Consider the following 19052-nt stretch of genomic DNA (forward strand, 5'->3'; position numbering starts at 1 on the left):
CCAGTGTTTTTACCTTAATTTGCACAAAAACGGTAGAGGATAGCGCTACCATTTTGGCCCATCTTATTCACCATTGTCCTGTCATGTAAATGAAACGAGTTATATTTAAATTGATGGTATATTTTATGTTATTGATGTTTAAAAGTAAAAAATAAATAAAACAGAGCCCCCACTTTACCATGCAGGCATGACAGTAAAAAGCAACAAAACACGCAATTAACATAATTTAACACAAACTTTCATCACAGTGAATCTCTTGGCACTTCCTGACTGTGATGGAAGGCAAAAAGTATTTTTTCTTCCCTGCTTCTTCTCCCGTGGTCAGGCAGTCAAACTGCTGCGTCGAGGCGATTGAGGTTCTCGATGTTGAAACCCCCGCCGGGCGATGGTAGATCCTGCGACCGTTATGAGCCGTGCAGGACAATGAAAGGTTCCGCGAACGGGCTGATTTAAACCCCGCGATTCGGGGCGGACGAAGCTGCTGTTACAGGGGCTCCGGTAAATCGGTCACCAACCATGGACCTGCGAGCTCCTCATATTACAGTCCAGAGGGCCCGCGGCCAAAGCTTCCGATGCTCCAAAGTCAAGTCGCAGCCACAGCGCCACCACAACCTCTGAAGTCAGCCAGCTCCGCGATGGTAAGTCCACAGGCTCTGCGACTGGAGCCCTCAAGGTCGATTCCAGTAGGAACTGCCAGCTCCATGATGTTAGACCTCAGAACAAATGGAGATACAACAAGGAAAAGGTCACATCCCCATTGAAGAGATTAAAAAAAGTTTCCCCCACCCTCCACATGTCTTCCATCTATCTATACATAACTAAAACTCTGATCTTGTTATCTTCTGGTTTGCGCGTTTTTTCTATTTGCACAAAAATGGTATGCGATAGTGCTACGATTTTTCGCCAGCTTACTCTTCATCCTACTGTGCTGCAAGTGCAACAAGTTTCGTTCCGATTGGTGTCATATTGTAAAAGTTAACGAGATTTAAATATCCTAAAAACCGCGTGTGCGCAGATCTATCGCCTCCTGCCTGTTAACGCTGCGTGGATTAATCTCTTCCCCTGTCACTCCGTGGGATGATCCACCCCTTCCTGCGCCATCGCATCTTTACTCGAGCTAAGGGATTCTCTGGATGGCCAGCGGCGGTCTCCAACCGGACACAATTTTCGGAGGGACCGGAAGCGGCCCAGCCCGGCCCGGAGTTGGAGATGTCGCCAAACGGAAAGCGGAGGGTCTGATCCTGGCAGAGGAGAACGACCAGCGAACAGCTTCCACTGTGAGTCCCCACCTCACCGCCAGCTCCAGCCCCATCCCCTCTGTTCCCCCTCACTGGCATCTGCCTTCATCCCCTGTGATGCTCCCCTTGCCCCCATGGCTCTTTCCCCCTCCCCCCACACACACATCGCTCTCCCCCAACCCCCCGGCCCACACACATCCCTCCCACCCACATGTCCCCCCCCCCACACACCATCCCCCGGCCACAGATATACCCCTTTCCCGCCACACCACCCCCTGACACAGTCCCCTGCCCACACACCCCACAACCCCCCCTACACCCCCCAGCCCACACATCCCCCTCCCCCACAGCCCCACCACCTCCACACCCCACCCCCCACTCCCCACGCCCCCACAAACAACACCCCCGCCCCCACACCCATTGCCCCGCCCCATACCTATCCCCAGCCCCACACCCATCCCCCCCACACTCCTCCCCCCGCCCATACACCACTCCCCGCCCGCACACCGCCCCCTCCACCCACATCCCTCTTCCCCCTCCCACACCCCTCCCGCCCACATATACACCTCCCACCCCTCAACCCCTGCCACACACCCCCCTCCCCCACGCCGCCCTCCCCCCACACCACCCTCTCCCCCTCCTACACCTCCCCTCCCACACACACACCCCCCCTCGCCAACTCCCCTCCGACCCCACACACCCCTGCCACACACCCCACTTTCTTCCCCCCTTCCCACACATGAAGAGGAGGGGTAGGGAGTGCTGGGGGGTGAGAGGGAATGAGCCATACTGGCGCAGTTAGGGGCTATGGGTGAGTGGTGGAATATTGTGTTGAGGGAACGTGTTGCGTTGGGGGAACGGGTGAGTGGTGGAATATTGCGTTGGGGAATGGGTTGCGTTGGGGGACCAGGCCGCGCTAACTCAGGAATTGTGTTTAGGCTGCTTTTTTAATATCCTGACAAGAAGAGGAAAAAAAAGAACTGCAAGATGATCAAGGAACAACGCAATGGGACGTCGTGAAGCAGCAAAGAGCAGAAGGGAACAAGAGACGCAACAAGAGACAACTCAACGTCTCGGGGATCAATGAGAAAGAATGCAAAGCAGAAGGGCTGAAGAGGCGCAACAAAAAAGAAGTTAGCGTCTCGAGGATCAACAAGAAAGAAAACGAAAGAAGGGAACAAGTGTCGCAACAAGAAAGAACTGAATGTCTTGAGGATGATAGAGAAAGAACGCAAAAAAGAAGGGATGAAGAGACGCAACAAGAAACAACTGAACATCTCAAGAATCAACGCGAAAGAATGCAAAGAAGAAGGGATAAAGAGATGGGAGATGAAAGAACTAAATGACCATGGTTTGCCCTTAGTGTCGAGTGTACCGTTTCTCTGGAGAAACCGCCAACATTTGCTGCATGAAGGGTCAGGTGAACATTGCACCTCTGCGGGCACTGCCTGATGAACTCATGAGATTATATACATTTGACACACCACAAGTTCAGAAATAATATTAGTCTGTAGAAGGGTCACGAACCGAAACGTCACCTTTTCTTTCGCTCCATCAATGCTGCCTCACCCGCTGAGTTTCTCCAGCATTTTTATCTACCTTAGACAATACAACTATCTTTTTCAACTGACGACATTCGGTGCCAAGGAAGTGGTGCCACCTGGATGGAATCCTTCAGTGATCATTCAAGGCCAGATACATCATTACCTTGGTTCGTTGATGCCTGACCGACACCAGCAAAGACGATTCTTGCAGATCTATTTTATGGACCCCCAAGATAGCATTGAATTGCAAATGGATATACTGTGAAATGCTGCAGTATACCAAGTATACAAGGGAAATTGCTATACTTGAAAACATGATAAGACAAAACAACCCTTACATTGAAGCACTTAAAATGGCAAAGGAAAGAATTTGAGGTTTACCAGAGGCATCAATCGTCATTCATGCAGATTGTCGGCCAGCTTTGCAATACGAAAGGCGGTTTAACACACAAATTGCCAACAAAGTTGGCGTTGTAATACCAAAAGATAATGACCCTCAAGGAACATCATGGCACATTGTCTTGAAAGAAAGAGGAGAAGGCCTGAAAATCATTTCAGAGTCTCATAGGTCGTATGATAGTTTTCAATACATTCTTTTCTTTCCACATGCAGATGATGGATGGCATCACCAACTCCAAATGAGTAACCATAAGAAAATGACAGCAATGCGAGATTATGCCTATAGGATTATGAATCATGATAATGAATTAAACCACCTTTTGAGAGGAGGACAACTCTTTCAACAATATGTCGTTGATATGGCAGCTAAAATTGAAACGGGTAGGCTCAATTATATTCGCATGAATCAAGCATCATTGAGATCAACAACTTACAGAGGCCTCACGGATGCATTAAACGAAAATGATGATTTGGAAAACATCAGAAAGCGCATCATGCTCACAGTAACATTTGTCGGTGGACTGAGATACATGATGGAACGATGCCAGGACGCCATGATGTACATTCGGAAGTATGGCAATGCTTCATTCTTCATTACAATGACTTGCAATCTGAAGTGAAGCAAAATGCGACAGTGCCTCTTTCACAATCAGCAGCTGTGTGATAGACCAGACTTGATTGCAAGAGTATTTGATCTGAAAAGAAAGCTATTCATCGAGTACCTCACTGGACCACTTTGACAACTGTATAGCTTTTGTCTTGACTGTGGAATATCAGAAGAGAGGCCTGCCACATTTGCACAGTCTGCTGTGGCTTGACGAAGCGAGTAAGCCAAGACCAAAACATTTTGACAGATTCGTGCAAGCTGAAATACCAGACCTGCAAGTAGATCCTGAGCTGCATGAATTGGTACTCAAGCGCATGATGCATGGACCGTTCTGCAACCATACCTCTCCATGCTGGAAGGATGAAAGATGCAGTAAGAGATTCCCAAAGCCATTTTTCGAGAGCACAAGGTGTCGACATGATTCATATGCGCTGTGCAGGAGAAGATCTCCAGACATGGGAGGATTTCAGGGACATCAAGAGGGACGCCGGGATCGACCTATTACCTCTGATTGTGTGATGCCCTATAATGCTCAATTATTGAAGTTGTTCAAATCTTACTTCAACGTTGAGATATGCTCCTCTGTAAAGTCGATCAAATATGTGATCAAACAGTTTTTGGAGTTAACAGGGATGACGAAATTACACAGTACTTGACTGGCAGATACATTGGTCCATCAGAAGCAGTAGCATCAATCCTTGGATTTCTGGCTCATGAGAGACAACCCGCTGTCTTTCAACTCCAGGTACAACTATCGCTAGACCAACAAGTCGTTTTCAGAGTCAATGCTGCTTAGCAAGTGAGCAATGATAATATGGCGAGAACGACTTTAACTGAATTCATGGCATTGTGTTCTCGAGAGCCTTTTCCAAGAACACGCTATTACGCGGATGTTCCCCGATTTTACACATGGAACAATAAGAGATGGCAAAGAAGAAAGGTTGGCAAGGGAGTGGAAGATCATCCAGCTATTTTTGAAGTCGACCTTCTTGGACGAGTGTATACCGTGTCATAGAAACATAGAAAGTAGGTGCGAGAGTAGACCACCAGGTCCGTCGAGCCCGCACCGCCATTCGCTCATGGCTGAACACTAAACAGACACACTTACCCACAAACAGTAGACACAAGACACAGAACACAAGACACTACCCTCCCCTATATACCGCTATCACCCCTCTCCACCCCAAGAACCGCGTGATCTCCTGGGGGAGGCAAAAAACCGGATAAAAACCCAGGTCCAATTCGGGAAAAAAATCCGGGAAATTCCTCTCCGACCCCAATCCAGGCGATCGACACTTGTCCAGGAGATCACTCAGGTCTTACTATACTAACCGTACCTAGGTCCATATCCCTGCCCTCTCCCCGTAGCCCCTTATCCCCTTGGCAGCTAAAAAACCATCTATTTTAGACTTAAATATATTTAACGTTTCTGCTTCCACTGCTCCCTGGGGCAGTGAATTCCATAAATTAACCACCCTCTGGGTGAAGAAGTTCTTCCTCATCTCAGTTTTAAAAGAGCCCCCCCTTATTCTGCGACTATGTCCCCTAGTTCTAGTTTCCCCGATCATTGGGAACATCCTCGGTGCATCCACCCGATCAAGGCCCCTCACGATCTTATATGTTTCAATGAGATCGCCTCTCATTCTTCTAAACTCCAAAGAGTAGAGTTCCAGCCTACTTAACCTTTCCTCATATGTCAATCCCCTCATTGCAGGAATTAATCTTGTAAACCTTCGCTGCACTGCCTCCAGGGCTAGTACATCCTTTCTTAAGTATGGACCCCAGAACTGTACACAGTATTCCAAATGTGGTCTCACTAATACTGTGTACAGCTGCAGCAAGACCTCCGTGTTTTTATACTCAATCCCCCTAGCAATAAAGGCCAAAACTCCATTGGCCTTCCTGATTGCTTGCTGCACCTGCATACTAACTTTTAGTGATTCATGTACTAATACCCCTAGATCCCTTTGCGTTGCATTACAACGCAGCTCCTCCTCATTTAGAAAATAACTTGCCCTATCATTTTTTTTCCCAAAGTGAATGACTTCACATTTATTAGTATTAAATTTCATCTGCCAAGTTGTTGCCCACTCACCTAGCTTATCTATATCCTTTTGCAGACTCTTCCTATCCTCCTCATCCCCTACTTTTCCTCCCATTTTTGTATCGTCCGCAAATTTTGATATATTACACTTGGTTCCCTCCTCCAAATCATTTATATAAATTGTGAACAACTGGGGTCCCAGCACCGACCGTTGCGGAACCCCGCTAGTTACCGGTTGCCATCCCGAGTATGAACCATTTATCCCCACTCTCTGCTTCCTATTTGTTAGCCAATCCTCTACCCATGCTAATATATTACCCCCAATCCCATAATTTTTTATTTTTAGCAATAGTCTCTTATGTGGCACCTTGTCAAAAGCCTTTTGGAAGTCCAAGTATACCACATCCACCGGTTCCCCTTTATCCACCCGGGTTGTTACTTCCTCAAAGAATTCGAGCAGATTCGTTAAACAGGACTTCCCCTTCACAAAACCATGCTGGTTCTGTCCGATGAGGTCATGTTTATCCAAGTGCCCCGTTAGTGTTTCTTTAATAATTGTCTCTAACATTTTACCCACCACCGATGTTAGACTAACCGGTCTATAGTTACCCGCCTTCTGTTTACTTCCTTTTTTAAATATAGGTGTTACATTGGCCATTTTCCAATCCACTGGGACCGTTCCTGCCTCCAGGGAGTTTTGGTGAAGACTGATACAAAATACTCGTTTAATGCCTTTGCCATTTCCATGTTCCCCACCAACAACTCTCCCGTCTCACCCTCCAATGGACCAACGTTCACCTTAGCCACCCTTTTTCTTTTTATATAGCTATAAAAACTCTTTCTATTAGTTTTTATGTTGTTCGCTAAATTCCTTTCATAGTCTATTTTCCCCGTCTTAATTAATCTCTTAGTTATTTTTTGCTGACCTTTAAATGCTTCCCAATCCTCTGCCCTCCCACTATCTCTGGCTACCTTATATGCCCTTGCCTTCAGCCGAATACTATCCTTTATAGTTTTACTGAGCCATGGCTGACTGTTCTTACCCTTACCCCTTTTTTTCTTCATAGGAATAAATTTTTCTTGAAGGTTATACAGTAGATCCTTAAACGTACACCACTGCTCATGTACCGTCTTATTCTTGAGTCTGCTATCCCAGTCAACTTTGATCAGCTCAGTCCTCATACCTTCATAATCCCCCTTATTTAGACTAAGCACCCTAGCCTGAGTTTCAACCTGCTCCCTTTCTATTTGAATATGGAATTCGACCATATTGTGGTCACTTGTTCCCAACGAGTCCCTAACTATGACATTTTTAATTAATCCTGCTTCATTACACAGGACCAGATCCAAGATTGCCTCCCCCCTTGTCGGTTCTGCGACATACTGTTCTAGGAACCCGTCTCTAATACATTCTATAAAATCTTCCTCTAGTCTACCCTGCCCAGTTTGGTTTGCCCAATTAATATGAAAATTGAAGTCCCCCATGATTACAGCAGTTCCCTTTTTACATGCGTCAACTATTTGCAGTTGTGGTGACCTCTACTACTTCAGACTGCTTCTCCATCAAGTAAAAGGGCCAGTATCTTTCGATTCATTGATGACACATTGAAGACACATGATGGAGAAATTCATCCTTCTTTCAAAGACGTCTGCAGACAGAGAGGTTTGTTACACACTGACGATCATTGGCAACAAACAATGAAAGATGCTGACAAGACAAGACTGCCCATTGAGAGATTTGTTTGTTGTTTTGCTGACGAATACTGAGATCAACAATCCTTGACAATTATGGTATCGCTTCAAGAATTCAATGTCTGAAGATTTCCTTGAAAGAGAACGGAGAACAATGAGTGATCCTAATATCATGATTGATGAGAAGCATCATGATCAGGCTCTGTTGTATATTCAAGACATGCTTGAGAATTACAACAAAACAATGGAATGCTTTCATTTGCCACGACCAAGAAATGGAAGGATGCACCTTGATGATGACAATCCCGAATTGCTGCTGGAATTACAATGCAACTGAACAGCAATTTGTTGAGGACAATGAGCCTCTGCTGAATGCTCAGCAGAAAGCAATGTATGACCAGGTGTGCGACTGCTTGAAAAGGAATCTTCCTTCAATGCTTTTCATTGATTCACCAAGAGGAATAGGGAAAACATTTATCTCCAACGTTAGAGGTCAATGTGATGTTGCTTTTGCTGTAGCATCCTCTGGGATAGCAGCTACATTGATGCCTGGTGGAAGAACTGCACATTCTCGATTCAAGATACCCATCCAAGTGACCGAGGATACATTCTGTAACATTGACAAGAACTCCAACATGGCACGTTTGATGAGGCAAGTGAAACTCATTGTTTGGGATGAGTGCCCAATGATTAGCAGGGAGAGCTTCGAAGTGGTGGCCAGAATGGAAGACTGGTGACTAAAATTAGAGCACACAGTAGGGTGTTGACATGAATAGAAAATTGGTTGGCAGACAGGAAGCAAAGAGTAGGAGTGAACGGGCCCTTTTCAGAATGGCAGGAAGTGGCAAGTGGAGAGCCGCAAGGCTCGGTGTTGGGGCTGAAAATGTTTACCATATAAATTAATGATTTGAAGAGGGAATTAGGTGCAACGCTAGCAAGTTTGTGGATGACCCAAAGCTGGGTGGCAGTGTGAACTGTGAAGAGGATGTTAGGAGGTTGCAGGGTGACCTGGACAGGTTGAGTGAGTGGGCAGATGCGTGGCAGATGCAGTATAATATAGATAAATGTGAGGTTATCCACTTTGGTGGCAAAAACAAGGAGGCAGATTATTATCTCAATGGGGTTAGGTTAGGTAAGGGGGAGGTACAGCGAGACCTGGGCGTCCTTGTACACCGGTCACTGAAAGTTGGCGTGCAGGTACAGCAGGCAGTGAAGAAAGCTAATGGAATGTTGGCCTTCATAACAAGAGGATTTCAGTATACGAGTAGAGAGGTTCTTCTGCAGTTGTATAGGACTCTGGTAAGACCACATCTGGAGTATCGTGTACTGTTTTGGTCTCCTAATTTGAGGAAGGACATCCTTGTGATTGAGGCAGTGCAGCGTAGGTTCACGAGATTGATCCCTGGGATGGAGGGACTGTCATATGCGGAAAGATGGAAAAGATTAGGCTTGTACTCACTGGAGTTTAGAAGAATGAGGGGGGATCTTATAGAAACATATAAAATTATAAAAGGACTGGACAGGCTAGATGCAGGATAATGTTCCCAATGTTGGGCAAGTCAAGAACCAGGGGCCACTGTCTTAGAATAAAGGGGAAGTCATTTAGGATTGAGGTGAGAAAAAACTTTGTCACCCAGAGAGTTGTGAATTTGTGGAATTCCCTGCCCCAGGCGAATGATATGCGGATACAGGTGAGTTGGAGGGGGTCGCAGGGGTTGATAGTCAAACAGTTGGACAGAGGCCAAAAGACAAAAGGTGTGAGATCAGGATAGAAGAGGTACAAAATATCACTGGAGAACATTTTCTTCCACTAAATTTCCCCAATGGTTCCTAAGGTGGATCTTACGGATGACTTGATGTGATGATGCTCCAAATTGCCTGGTGCCTAGATCCTTGCAAATATTCATAGTTATAGAGTCATACAGCTGTACAGCACAGAAACCAGCATTTCAACCCACCATATCCATGACAATTTTTTTGCCCGTATACTTTCCATCCCATCTGCCCTCATTAGGACCATATCTTTCTTTGCCTTGCATTGAGTGGCTTGTTAAGCCAAAACAGGAAATGGTGGATGATTTCCTTCCCTGAAGAACTTAAGTAGGCCAGATGACTTTTTACAATAATTCTGTACTTTCACAGTCACAACTACAGAAATAATCTTTCTGTTCCAATGTGTTTAATTAACCCCGATTAAATTAAACCCTTCTTCAGACTCTACCAGGGTGACTGGAGCTATGAGGTTGCAGCACTGTCAATTGCACCACTATGTTGCCTCATACTCACTGAATGAAATGAACTATTCAGTATGGGACAAAAGAATATTGGAGGGAGTTGAGAATTCTGTGTGTCAAAACAACACATGCTGAAAATATACAGGTACTTGAAGTCAAACATATTTTTCTTCAGACTCCACCAGGGTGACTGACGGAACAGCAGCAGCACTGTCAATTGCACTACTATGTTGGCTTAGAGTTATTGAATGAAATGAGCTATTCAGTCTTATTGAAGTAGAACAAAAGAATAAAGAAGGAAATTGAGAAATTATATAAGTAAAAACAGCAAATTCTGAAAATAAACATGAAGTCTGTATTCTGTATAGAATTAATGAAAAAGAAAAACAAAACTTACATTATGTAGCACTATGCATGTGTCACTTTTGGATTGTTTGCCCGGTTCTCATACCTATAAGACCAACTTAGAGGGTATGAGAGAAAGTCTCGCTCAAGTTGATTGGAGCAGGTAATTTGTGGGGAAAGGCACATCAGCCAAGTGGGATGTTTTTAAAAGTGTGCAGACAAAAGCTCAGGATATGCACGTCCCTGTTAGAGTGAAGGGCAAAACAGGCAAATGTTAGGAACCTTGGCTGATGAGGGAAATTGAGGCATTGGTCAAGAATAAGGACGCATGGGACAGGTAAAGGCATCTGGGATCAATTATATCCCTGGAGGAGTTTTGGGAACTAAGAAGCAAAATAAAAAAGGAAATCAGAAGGGCTAAAAGGGGCCAGGTGATAGCTCTGGCAGATAGCATTAAGGACAATATCCAGAGATTTTATAAATATATAATGGGGAAAAGGGGGAGTGCGACCCCACAGGAATCAAAGGGGTCAACTCTGTGTGCAGCCACGGGAGATGGGCAAGATCCTCAATAAGTATTTCTCTATTTATCGAAGAGAAAGGCAGGAGGACGGAGGAACTTGGAGTAGTCAATGGAAGTGTTTGTAGAACAGTCAGTGTATTGTGTATGAAAGTAGTCAAATCTCCAGTGCCTGATCAGATATATCCGCGGACATTGCGGGAAACTAGAGAGGAAATTGTGGGAGCACTGGTTGAAATTTACAAGTCATCTTTAAATACAGGAGAGTCTTTTGTATTTGCCGGAAGACTGGAGGTTGGCAAATGTTGTGCCTCTATTCAAGAAGGGCTGCTAGGAAAATGCTGGGAACTATAGCCAGTGAGCTTAACATTTGTAGTCGGACAGTTACTAGATAGTATTCTGAGAGATAGGATATATAGACATCTGATTAGGGATAGTCAACATGGCTTTGTGCTTGGGCGGTTGTGTCTCACAAATCTGAGTGTTTTGAAGATTTTGAAGATGTGACCAAAAAGGTTGATGAGGGCAGAGCTGTAGATGTTATATAAATTGACCAGCAAAGCATTTGGCAAGGTTCTATGTGGTAGACTGCTCTGGAAAGTTAAATTGCATAGGATCCAAGGAGAGATAGCTCAATGGATAGAAACAAAATACTGGAGTAACTCAGCAGGGCAGGCAGCATCTATGGAGAGAAGGAATGGGTGACGTTTCGGGCCAAGACCCTTCTTCAAATTTATGTCAGGAGGTGGGAGGTACAATGATAAGGAAGTGTATAGATAAGGAAGTGTAAGGTGTGAAAACAGGACAAAGGGAATTGAGATCAAGGAAAATGTATAATAGATCATTGTTAGGAGATTGTAACAACAAAGCAAACAGAGATAAAATGTAGTCAGAGACAGTAAGACTGGTCGGAGAACTGGGAAGGGGGAGGGGAGGGAAATAGAGGGAAAGCAAAGGTTACTTGAAGTTAGAGCAGTCAATGTTCATACCGCTGGGGTGTAAGCTACCCAAGTGAAATATGAGGTGCTATTTCTCCAATTTATGCTGGGCCTCACTCTGACAATAGAGGAGGTCCAGGACAGAAGGGTCAGTGGGGGAATGGGAGAGGGAGTTAAAGTGCTTAGCAACCGGGAGATCAGATAGGTTTAGGCGGACTGAGTGGAGTTGTTCAGCGAAACGATCGCCGAGCCTGCGCTTGGTCTCGCCAATATACAGGTGTCCACACCTGGAACAGCGGATCCAGTAGATGAGGTTGGAGGAGGTGCAAGTGACAATAGACAATAGGTGCAGGAGTTGGCCATTCGGCCCCTCCAACCAGCCCCGTCATTCAATGTGATCATGGCTGATCATCCACAATCAGTACCCCGTTCCTGCCTTCTCCCCATATCCCCTGGCTCCGCTATCTTTGAGAGCTCTGTCTATCTCTCTCTTGAAAGCATCCAGAGAACCAGCCTCCACCGCCTTCTGAGGCGGAGAATTCCACAGACTCACAACTCTCTGTGTGCAAAAGTTTTTCCCCATCTCCGTTCTAAATGGCTTACCCCTTATTCTTAAACTGTGGCCCCTGGTTCTGGACTCCCCCAACATCAGGAACATGTTTCCTGCATGTCCAATCCCTTAATAATCTTATATGTTTCAATAAGATGCCCTCTCATCTTTCTAAAATCCAGAGTATACAAGCCCAGCCGCTCCATTCTATCAACATATGACAGTCCAACAATCCCGGGAATTAACCTGGTGAACCTATGCTACACTCTCTCAAATGCAAGAATGTCCTTCCACAAATTGGACACAATACTCCAGGTGTGGTCTCACTAAGGCCCTATACAACTACAGAAGGACCTCTTTGCTCCTATGCTCAACGCCTCTTGTTTTGAAGGCCAACATGCCATTTGCTTTCTTCACTGCCTGCTGTACCTACATGCTTACTTTCAGTGACTGATGAACAAGGATCCCCAGATCCCGTTGTACTTCCCCTTTACCCAACTTGACTCCATTTAGATAATAATCTGCCTTCCTGTTTTTGCCACCAAAGGGAATAACCTCACATTTATCCACATTAAACTGCATCTGCCATGCATCTGCCCACTCACCCAACCTGTCCAAGTCACCCTGCATCCTCATAGCAACCTCTTCACAATTCACACTGCCACCCAGTCATCTGCAAATTTGCCAATGTTACTTTTAATCCCTTCATCTAAATCATTAATATATATTTTAAGTGAACCACTGCCTCACCTGAAAAGACTGTTCACATGAGATTCTAGGTAAAGCCTCACTTTAATGTCTTGTCTGCAAGCTAACATTTTTTGCGATGTCAGCTTAGATTATCTAGTCAAATCTTTAGTGTAGGACTTGAACCCCAATGAACTTAAGAGAAAATATTATCTTGGGAATCAATCATATCTGAATTTACAGGTATGGCAGGTTTAATGGATGTACAATATATAACACTTTTTCTTTGATTAGTACATTAATATACTGCATATTTCCTGAAATTTATGCTTTTGCTTCAGTTTTGTTAAATTATTTAGAATTTATTTCCTTCGTTTGATTTCAAACGAACAAATGACGTTGAATAATGAATGTCAAATTATAAAGTTATTGTTTGTGCGTTGCTGATAGAATTTCAATTGGACTAACTCTTTCATCTATTTAAATATTCTTAGTCAGTTTATCCACTGGCATGTCTAAAGCATATAAACAAAGTGAATGAGATTTGTGTTCTATTAAGTTAGCAACGTTTATGTTTGATTTTTATGGTACAAGTGAATCCAATGCTACAGATAATGCCAATGATTTGTTGAAAATATATTCTTGGGCTGATTTATTTGTGAGTTTGATTGGAATATTATGATTGGCCGAGAGGAAAGGAATTGATTGGGAACATGATTATATTAGCATCTTCTTGTGCGTTAAATAGTGTCATTCAATCCAGCCGCACAAGCCATCAAAATCAATCAGATCCCATTCTTCTCAAGGTCTGGAGATATGTATTTTCCAGTGGGTGTCATTGTTTAGTGATCGGAGACAAAATCTTGGTTGATTTATTTTCCTTCCTTCTAAGACTGGGAAATTATAGGATTTTATCCAACATCCCAACTAATATTAACTAGCCTGAGTCTGAAGAAGGGTCTCAACCCAAAACGTCACACATTCCTTCTTCAGAGATGCTGCCTGTCCCACTAAGTTACTCCAGCATTTTGTGTCTATCTTAGCTAATTGAACATGGATCTGAGGTGTTTGTGGTTTGGACATCATATTCAGGGATATCAATAGGCAATAAACAATAGGTGCAAGAGTAGGCCATTCTTCCCTTCGAGCTATTCAATGTGATCATGGCTGATCGTCTCCAATCAGTATCCCGTTCCTGCCTTCTCCTCATATCCCCTGACTCCGCTATACTTAAGAGCCCTATCGAGGTCTTTCTTGAAAGTACCCAGAGACCGGCCTCCATCGCCCCCTGAGGCAAAGAATTCCACACTCACAACTCTCTGTGTGAAAAATAGTTTCCTCATCTCCGTTCTAAATGGCTTACCCCTTATTCTTAAACTGTGGCCCCTGGTTCTGGCCTCCCCCAACATCGGGAATATGTTTCCTGCCTCTAGCGTGTCCAAATCCTTAAAAATATTATATGTTTCAATAAGATATCCTCTCATCCTTCTAAACTCCAGAGTGTACAAACCCAGCCACTCCATTCTCTCAGCATATGACAGTCCCGCCATCCCAGGAATTAACCTTGCAAGAATGTCCATCCTCCAATTAGGGGACCAAAACTGCACACAATACTCCAGGTGTGGTCTCACTAGGGCCCTATACAACTGCAACAAGACCTCTTTGCTCCTATACTCAACTCCTCTTGTTATGAAGGCCAACATGCCATTCGCTTTCTTCACTGCCTGCTGTACCTGCATGCTTACTTTCATTGACTGATGAACAAGGAATCCCAGATTCCATTGTACTTCCCCTTTTCCCAATTTGACACCATTTAGATAATAATCTGCCTTCCTGTTTTTGCTACCAAAGTTGATAACCTCACATTTATCCTCATTAAACTGCATCTGCTATGCATCTGCCCATTCTCCCAACCTGTCCAAGTCACCCTGCATTCTCATAGCATCCTCCTCACAGTTCACACTGCCACCCAGCTTTGTGTCATTTGCAAATTTGCTAATGTTACTTTGAATCTCTTCATCTAAATCATTAATGTATATTGTAAATAGCTGCGGTCCCAGCACCGTGCCTTTGCGGTACCACACTAGTCACTGCCTGCCATTCTGAAAGGGACCCATTAATCCCTCTTCTTTGTTTTCTGTCTGCCAACCAATTTTCTATCCATGTCAGCACTCTACCCCCAATACCATGTGCCCTAATTTTGCCCACTAATCTCTTATGTGGGACCTTATCAAATGCTTTCTGAAAGTCCAGGTACACTACATCCACTGTCTCTCTCTTGTCCATTTTCCTAGTTACATCCTCAAAAAATTGCTGAAGATTAGTCAAGCATGATTTCCCCTTTGTAAATCCATGCTGACTGTTACTGCTATCCAAATGTGCTGCTATTTCATCTTTTATGGTTGACTCCAGCATCTTCCCCACCACCAATGTCAGGCTAACTAGTCTATAATTCCCTGCTTTCTCTCTCCCGCCTTTCTTAAAAAGTGGGATAACATTAGCTACCCTCCAATCCACAGGAACTGATCCTGAATCTATAGAACATTGGAAAATGATCACCAATGTGTCCACGATTTCTAGAACCATTTCCTTAAGTACCCTGGGATGCAGACCATCAGACCCTGGGGATTTAACAGGCTTCAGTCCCATCGGTCTACCCAACACCATTTCCTGCCTATTGTGGATTTCCTTCAGTTCCTCCGTCACCCCAGATCCTCTGGCCACTAGTGCATCAGGAAGATTGTTTTGTGTCCTGCTTAGTGAAGACTGATCCAAAGTACCTGTCCAACTCGTCTGCCATTTCCTTGTGCCCCATACTAAATTCACCTTTTTCAGTCTTCAAGGGTCCAACTTTGGTCTTAACTAATTTTTTCCTCTTCACATACCTAAAGAAGCTTTTACTATCCTCCTTTATATTCTTGGCTAGCTTACCTTCATACCTCATCTTTTCTCCTTGTATTGCCTTTTTAGTTATCTTCTGTTGCTCTTTAAACATTACCCAATCCGCTTGCATCCCGCTCATCTTTGCTAGGTTGTACTTCTCTTTTATTTTTATACTGTCCCTGACGTCCCTTGTCAGCTACGGTCGCCACTTACTCCCCTTGGAATCTTTCTTCCTCTTTGGAATGAACTGATCCTGCACCTTCTGTATTATTCCCAGAAATTCCTGCCTTCATTTTCTACTAAATACTGAAGAGATCTGTGTAATTAATTTTTAAATGGTGAAAAGCTGGTTTATTAGCAGCTAGTGACAAATAACAGATAGAAGCAAATGAGAAACTTTTTAAGAAGTCCCTAAGATTTAAATAGATACATTAACAGGCAATTTAAATTGCTTGATTGCTTGATAAGGTATCTCTTAGATTATATTCCACACGCTCAAAGACATTCTTTTTTATCGAGCTTCAAATTTTGGGAGCATTACATATAGTGCAAAAATAGTTAAGGAGGTGTCAATCTGATCCAAATTAGTTCTTATGATCATCCAGAATCACTTATCAGCATTATGATTTCTTTCAAAACTATGGAATATACCACTCACAGATCTGATGATTTGCACCGATTGTATAAATGATGCATGAAGTGGAAGTAGAGAGGACATATGTGAAATACAGAATAATATAATTTCCCTTCAAATGCCTGTTCTATCAATTTGCAACTTATTCTACTAAATTGCCAGAAGTTTTCTTATTTATCCATTGTTATCTAAACTGAATGGAACAATAATTAATAATGTTTATTCACTTGAAAATCACCATTATTTAGATTTGACCAACATATCGGAGTTGCTATGTCGGGGTTAAAGCTTTAATATCCTTCCTTCTCCTTGTCGCTGGATCATTAGCTCAGGATCATTCAATTCAGATAATTAGTTTATTCCAGTCCAGTGATTTTACTGCTCCGTGTTCTTAAAGGGTGAAATCCAGGCTGTTGGGCTCTATTCATTGAGTAAATCTTGGACTCTTACTTTTAAATGTCACTGGAAGATGCATCGTATAGTGTTTTCAATCCTGCAAGATAATCTTGCCTTGATGTGATGCATTGGAACAGTACAGCACAGGAACAGGCCTCTCGTCGGATAACGTTTGTGCCAAACATGATGCCAAGTTAAACTGATCTCATCTGCCTGTACATGATCCCCATTCCTATATTCTATGCACTTCAATGTGCCTATCTAAAAGCCTCTTTAACGCCACTTTTGTATTTGCCACCACCACCACCACCCTTACCAATGTGTTCCAAGCCCCTACCACTCTCTATGTAAAAAACTTGCCCACACATCATATCTATATAATTAAAAGTCTCATCTTGACCACTTTCTGTCTGCGCTGTATATTGATTTTAGAAAAAATGCTACCATATATCGCTATGATTTTTGGCCATCTTACTCACAGTCCTCCTCCGCTGAGCAAGCCCCGAGGATTTTTCCCATGGATGAAAAATGAAAAAGTTATGAATGATTAAAAAACCTTGAGGTCCTCTCACCTGTCAATCACCGTGATGAAGGTAACGCCCCTTCCGGGATGTGGAGGGGGCATGACTATAAAACCCCGGATGCCTGAACGTGACTCAGCCACTCTGCAAGATCGTGAGGGAGAGGCAATGACTCTCATTCCAGGCTGTGAATCAACTGAACTGTGAGTGCAATATACTTGCAATAAATGATTTGTTAACCCTGAATGAAAATTAAATGTTTGGCCTGCCCTGTACTTGAAAATGCAATGGCAATGGAGATGAAATGAAAATGCAATGAGCTGTTTGGCTTGGCCTACCCTGTGCTTGAAAGTGCAATGGCAATGGAAATGAAGTGAAAATGCAATGAGCTGTGTGGCTCACCTGCCCTGTGCTTGAAACCGCAATGGCAATGGAAATGAAGTGAAAATGCAATGAGCTGTTTGGCTTGGCCTGCCGTGTGCTTGAAACTGCAATGGCAATGGAAATTAAGTGAAAATGCAATGAGCTGTTTGGCCTGCCCTGTGCATGTAATGAAATGGAAATTAAATTAAATGAGTTGTTTGGCCTGTCTGAAACCACTATTTTCGGCCCACGAGGCCCCTATTAGCTGAGAAACCAGCCCCTTTTGCCCAAAATGCCCGTATTAGCCCAGAAGAAGCACTTTGGCCCAAAAGGCCCGTGCCCGGCCAGGAAAAGTACAGAAAAAGTGTCTTTCACTGAGATTTCATTCTGATTTTTTTTTTTAAAGAGCTCGTTCGGCCCATGAGGCCTGTACTAGCCCAGCAGGAGTCCCTTCGGCCCATCAGTAAGTATTCCCCCTGCAAGTATTAAACTTCATCGCAGTATTTTTCTCCTTCCCTTCATTGGCTCCCTGTGAGATCCAGGCCAGGATAGACTTTCCTCCTTCATTGCTGTGATCTGCAGAAAAAAATGAAAAATGTCTAAAATTGATTCTCCACCCTCTCCCCCTTCTCTCTCACAGAGTTTCTCACCTGTTTGAGCAGAATTTCTGGCAGTTTCTGAGCTTCCAGCCCACCAGGCTTGAGTGACTGAGGTGCCAGCCCACCAGGCCTGAGTGACTGACCTGCCAGCCCACCAGGCCTGAGTGATTGAGCTGCGAGCCCACCAGGCCTGAGTGACTGAGCTGCCAGCCCACCAAGCCTGAGTGACTGAGCTGCCAGCCCAAGAATCCATTCATCCCACAATGTCCATACTAGCCCTCAGGAAACCAGTCCCTTCGGCCCACAAAACCCATACAAGCGCTCCAGAAAGCTCCTCCCCCCAACTGGCCACCAATATTGGAATTGGTGGAGAGGTGGAATATTGCTTTGGGGGACCAGCCCTCCCATGTGAACATGGGACCCAATTGGTCCCACTTAGTCTAGTAACATATAAAACTCTGATCGTTATTACGTTATTACGTTTCCTTGCTTGTGATTCTCCTCGAAAACCCAACACAGTAACAGTGACATTTTTACATATTCCGGAAGAGATTTACCTCATGATTTCAAAAATCCCCTCATCTGAAAATTTGGTTAATTATTTCTTTAGTTATTTCTTCAAATTCTTCATAAATTTGAAACTAAAGCTGACTTAAGTTGAAGCTAACCGGCTGATTACGTCACAATGCCTTTACTCCTCGTGGCCAGCTGCACAGATTTTTCAAGGCACAGCCTGCTGGCCACTCTTTTCCACGAGCCTCCCCATCCTCCCAAACCTAGCACTCCGACGGCCAACCCGAGAGATGCCGACGAGCACCCGAGTGCAGCCGGCCGTAGCCCCCCGGAGGTCACCGGCGC

The sequence above is a fragment of the Amblyraja radiata genome, chromosome 11 (genome assembly GCF_010909765.2).
Source record: "Amblyraja radiata isolate CabotCenter1 chromosome 11, sAmbRad1.1.pri, whole genome shotgun sequence".
Lineage (NCBI taxonomy): Eukaryota > Metazoa > Chordata > Chondrichthyes > Rajiformes > Rajidae > Amblyraja > Amblyraja radiata.